Source organism: Pongo pygmaeus, chromosome X, assembly GCF_028885625.2.
Source record: "Pongo pygmaeus isolate AG05252 chromosome X, NHGRI_mPonPyg2-v2.0_pri, whole genome shotgun sequence".
Taxonomy (NCBI): Eukaryota; Metazoa; Chordata; class Mammalia; order Primates; family Hominidae; genus Pongo; species Pongo pygmaeus.
This window is the reverse complement of record NC_072396.2, coordinates 53248837-53254470: the sequence shown is the minus strand read 5'-3', so window position 1 is coordinate 53254470 and position 5634 is coordinate 53248837. Positions and strand designations below refer to the sequence as shown.

General features: G+C 43.7%; 1 pseudogene; it reads left to right on the top strand.

The window, feature by feature from the left end:
- Nucleotides 1-1833: 1833 nt before the first annotated feature.
- LOC129024461 (protein S100-A11-like) lies at nucleotides 1834-2134 on the top strand (annotated as a pseudogene).
- Nucleotides 2135-5634: the final 3500 nt, after the last annotated feature.

The following is a 5634-nucleotide window of genomic DNA, read 5'->3' as shown; positions in this document are numbered from 1 at the left end:
GCTTTGTTTTGAGATGGAGTCTCTCTCTGTCGCCCAGGCTGGAGTGCAATGGGCGGGATCTTGGCTCACTGCAACCTTTGTCTCCCGGGTTCAAGCAATTATTTTGCCTCCTGTAGCTGGGACCAGAGGCGCGGGCCACGACACCCAGCTAATATTTTGTCCTTTTAGTAGAAAAGGGGTTTTGCCATGTCGCTCAGCCTGGTCTTGAACTCCTGGCCTCAAGTGATCTGTCCGCCTCAGCCTCCCAAAGTGCTGGGATTCCAGGCGTGAGCCAACACGCCCGGCCTACTAATTAGGTTTCTTCTTGCTTAGGAAAACTGAGCTTTGAAAGGGTAAGTTTTTAAGTCCATGTAACTTTCTGTACTGCTTTTGAAGTCTGTGGACTATCACTCTGGTTAAATGAGTGACTATTATTTCACAGTGACCCGTGATCCTGTTTTGCACAAGTGTTTTGAGCCTTTTAACATCTTTGACAAACTTCCCCAAAATGCAGTTCTCTTTTAATTTATCTACTGCTGTTGAACAAACTAATCAAATTCTAATTTAAGTCTTTTTAACCTAAAATTGACTTTGAGATTTACCAGTGAGGCCCCTGGAGAACCTCAAAGAATGTGTCTCTCATTAGGCTTATTTGATGTGTTAGAGTATATGAAAAGCAATGTCAGATAATAAAAAATACTAATTGGTGTTTACATTTATATAGATATATTATTGATGTTAATGTTCAGAAGATCATATAAAATTTACAGAGGTCTGATGGCCCTGGTGTGATGCTATTAGTCATGATTCTGGTTGTTATCTTAAAATGCTCTCTATAATAGAAATAACTGAATTTTCTTGTCAATTATTGAACTTTCATCAGATTTTAATCGTTACTATTCTAAGCTTTATCATCTACAGTGCTGATTCTTCTCTAAAGGCATCCAGAATCAGATTCATAAAAAATATTTTAACAAGTACTGTTGAATATAGATTTGTAATGACTTTCAGAGCAATGAACTAAATAAATTATTTTTGAAAACTCTAACGAAAACTGAGGGGTTCATGCAACTGGTTATCAAGATCAAGCAGAACAAACATTAATTATATGAGGCCAAATAACCAATAATGTTTTGTGACCTTTATTTAAAACTTGATTTATTCTTGGGCTGGGTGCAGTGGCTCACACCTCTGATCCCAGCACTTTTGGAGGCCGGAACGGGAGGATCCCTTGAGTGCAGGAGTTCAAGACCAACCTGGGAAATATAGGAGACCCGGTTTCCGAAAGAAATTAAGAAAATAAAACTTTATTTGTTTTTTACCTAAATGTTTTGTTTTCTACATTTAAGAAAATTTTCTGGTAGGATGTGGTGGCTCACTTTGGAAGCCAAGGCAGGAGGATCACTTGAGCCCAGGAGTTCAAGACCAGATTGGGCAACATGGCAAAACCCTGTCTCTACAAAAACAAAAACAAAAATAAAAAGATTAGCTGGGCATGGTGGCACGCGCCTGTGGTCCCAGCTACTTGCAAGGCCGAGGTGGGAGGATCACTTGAGTCGGGACGCAGAGGTTACAGGGAGCCGTGTTTGCACCACTGTCCTCCAGCATGGGCAACGGGGCACAATCCTTTCTCAAAAAAATGAAAAAAAGGAGAAAATTTTCTCTGTTAAACTATCTATAGTTTATAATAATTTTGTGAAGTATACTTTTGTAAACTGAGATGGAAATGTTTGCTTTTTCTTACTACTCAATTCCTCCAGAATTCGAAAACTATTTGTAAATATTCCTATGGCAATAGGGTTATTTACACAGGTCTAGTAAAAACCTATTCTTGGTGCCGCATTCAACTCCAACATGGCAAAAGTCTCCAGCCCTACAGAGAGTCCCTGATTGCTATTTTCCAGAAATAAGCTGGAAAGGATGGTTACGATAGTATTCACTCCAAGACGGAGTTCCCAAGCTTCATGAATACAGAACTGGATGCCTTCATGAAGAACCAGAGGGCCCCAGTGTCTTTGACCACATGATGAAGAAACTGGACCTCACTAGTGATGGGCAGCTAGATTTCCAAGAATGTCTGCATCTGATGGATGGCATGACTGTGGCTTACCATGACTCTTTTCTCAAGGCTGCCCATTCCAAGAAGCAGATCTGAGGATCCCTTGGGCCTGGTTTCCAAGCAACCTCCTTTCCTTCCAGCCTCACCATCACCATCTCCTCACAGCCCACATGTACCCTGGGCCCAGCACACCCACCACCTCATGCAGGCCCTGCCTGCAGGTAGTAATAAAACCATTCCCTCCTCCGTGCCGTTCCACCGCTCCCCCTCCCCTGTCTCCTTCCTCCCCATCCCCTCGCCCTTCTCCCCTACTTTCCTCCCCTCCCCTCTCCTCTCCTCCTTTCCTCTTCTCTTCTCTCAAGTACACCCACCACCTCATGCAGGCCCTACCTGCAGGTAGTTATAAAACCATACTTCTTTCCTCTTTTCTATCTTTCTTTCTTTTTTTTTCCTTTTCTTTTTCTTTTTTTTTTTTTCTTTTATTTTTTTTTTAGCAATGGGGGTCTAGTTATGTTGCCCAGGTTGATCTTGAACTTCTGGGCTCAAGTGGCCTCCCAAAGCTCTGGGATTTTAGGTGTGAGCCATTGCACCTGACCCACCTTTTTGCTAAACACACACACATAAATCTGCTCTCTCTTTATAGACAGATACAATTAAAAACATTGGTTATAGGGCCGGGCATGGTGGCTCACACCTGTAATCCCAGCACTTCGGGAGGCTGAGGTGGGTGGATCACCTGAGGTCAGGAGTTTGAGACCAGCCTGGCCAACATGGGGAAACCACATCTCTACTAAAAATTATAAAGAAAAAATGTAGTAGGGCATGGTGGTGTACATGTGTAATCCTAGCTACTCAGGAGGCTGAAGCAGGAGAATTGCTTGAACCCAGGAGGTGGAGGCTGCAGCGAACTGAGATCTCAGCAGTCTGGGTGACAGAGCAAGACTCTGTCTCAAAAAGAAAAAAAAAATTGGTTATATTACCAAGGCTTTCATCAAAATGCATGGAATGCCTGACTTCAAGTGTTTTTAGCTTTAGAGTGGGTGAATAAAAGCGGTCACTTTCTGTCAGGCCCAGGAACCTTAAGAAGGTAGGTGAAATCTAAAGTCGGCCTTGGTTTGACTTTCTATCCTCAAGAGGTTTTTAAATCTGAGATTCCTAAGTGATCAATGTATAGAGAAAAATTATGTTGCTAAAGAAAAACTCTAATAGACCAGTTATTAGATTGTAGCTCTTTGCATTTTTTCGAGTTCTTGTTTTTTTTTTGTTTTTTTTTTTTTTCTTTTTGTGTTGTTGTTGTTGTTTTTGAGACAGAGTCTCGCTCTGTCACCAGGCTGGAGTGCAGTGGCGGGATCTAGGCTCACTGCAACCTCCGCCTCCCGCATTCAAGCGATTCTCCTGCCTCAGCCTCCTGAGTAGCTGGGACTACAGGTGCATGCCACCACGCCCAGCTAATTTTTGTATTTTCAGTAGAGACGGTGTTTCACCATGTTGGCCAGGATGGTCTCGATCTCTTGACCACGTGATCTGCCTGCCTCAGTCTCCCAAAGTGGTGGGAATACAGGCCTGAGCCACTGCGCCTGGCCGAGTTCTTGTTACCTACATATAGACTAGACTAGATCCAACTTTTTCCCATAAAATTACTAAAAACAGAAATTGCTCTGTTCCTGAAGTCTGCTGATGAAAAGAGTCAAACTCTGGAAAACACTTGAAGAGACTTATTCTGAGCCAAATAGGAGCGACCATGGCCCATGACACAGCCTCAGGAGGTCCTGAGTTGCCCAAGGAGGTTGGGGTGCAGCTTGGTTTTATAGATTTTACGGAGACTCAAGCAAATACAGTTAAGAAATACATTGGTTTGGTCCAGAAAGGCAGGACAACTCGAAGCAGGGGCTTCCAGCTTATAGGTAGATTAAAAAATTTTCTAGTTGACAATTGATTGGGTTTTCTAAAAACCTAGGATCGGCCGGGCCTGGTGGCTCATGCCTATAATCCCAGCACTTTGGGAGGCTGAGGCAGATGAATCACCTCAGGTCAGGAGATGGAGACCAGCCTGGCCAACATGGTGAAACCCCGTCTCTACTAAAAATACAAAAAATTTAGCTGGGTGTGATGGTGGGTGCCTGTAACCCCAACTACCGGGTAGACTGAGACAGGAGAATTGCTTGAATCCGGGTGGCAGAGGTTACAGTTGGCAGAGAACGCACCATTGTACTCCAGCCTGGGCAACAGATCTAGACTCTGTCTCAAAACAAAAACAAACAAACAAACAAACAAACATGCCTAGGATCAACAGAAAGGAATGTCTGGGTTAAGATAAAGGATTGTGGTGACCCAGGTTCTTATTTGCAGAGGAAGCCTTCAGGTACTGGGCTTCAGAGAGACTAGGTTGTAACATGTTTCTTATGAGATTTAAGTCTGTGTTGATATTGATGCCAGAGAGGTATAATGAGGCATGTCTGACCCACACGTCCTGTCATGGCCTAAAACAGTCTCCCAGGTTAATTTTAAAAGAGCTCTGGCTGAGGAAGACGTCCATTCAGATGGTTAAGGGTGGGGGTGCTTAGGATGCTGTTTTTGGTTTACAAATACTCTAAGATAAAAACTGCATAATTTTTTTTTTTTTTGAGATGGAGTCTCACACTGTCGCCAAGGCTGGAGTGCAGTGGTGAGATCTCGGCTCACTGCAACCTCCGCTTCCCGGGTTCAAGCGATTCTCCTGCCCAAACCTCTCGAGTAGCTGGGACTACAGGCACGTGACAACATCCCCGGCTAATTTTTTGTATTTTTAGTAGAGGCGGGGTTTCACCGAGTTACCCAGGATGGTCTCTATCTCCTGACCTCGTGATCTGCTCACCTCAGCCTCCCAAAATGCTGGGATTACAGGCATGAACCACTGCACCTAGCCAAACTGCATAAATTTTAAGGAACAAGTCTCGTGTCTGATGTATGGACCACACAAAGAGTTCACCAAACTGTCGAATGCCATAACCAGAGACATTCGAACGACAAATCAGGATGAGAAGTTGACGATTCCACATTGTAGACAGCTTTTCCCAAGACATCAGAATAAGTCTTCATATCATAATGGGACTCTTATCCCCTTAATGTCTACATTTTTCACTTGACGGACCATGACTCCCAAATCCTTTGATTCACCTAGTGAATCCTTTTTATAGAGTGGTCCCTTTTATAGAGTTGGCACTCTGCTTTAATTCAACCCAGTCCTAAAATGCTACTCAAAGACTATAAGAGGTCTCATTCAATTCCCCCATAGTCTTTTGATTTGTTTAGCTGGTGGCCCTTAGGCTTGGGATCTTAGTTCAAAATCATTGTACAAACTAAATTTATTATACTATTGCTAATTATAGCTGGGTGCAGTGGCTTGTGCCTGTAATCCCAGCACTTTGGGATGCCAAGGAGGGCGGATCACTTGAGGTCAGGAGTTCGAGACCAGCCTGGCCAACATGATGAAACCCCGTCTCTACTGAAAGGACAAAAATTAGCCGGGCGTGGTGGTGAGCACTTGTAATCCAAACTACTCGAGAGGCTGAGGCAGGAGATTCGCTTGAACCCAGGAGGTGGAGGTTGCAGTGAGC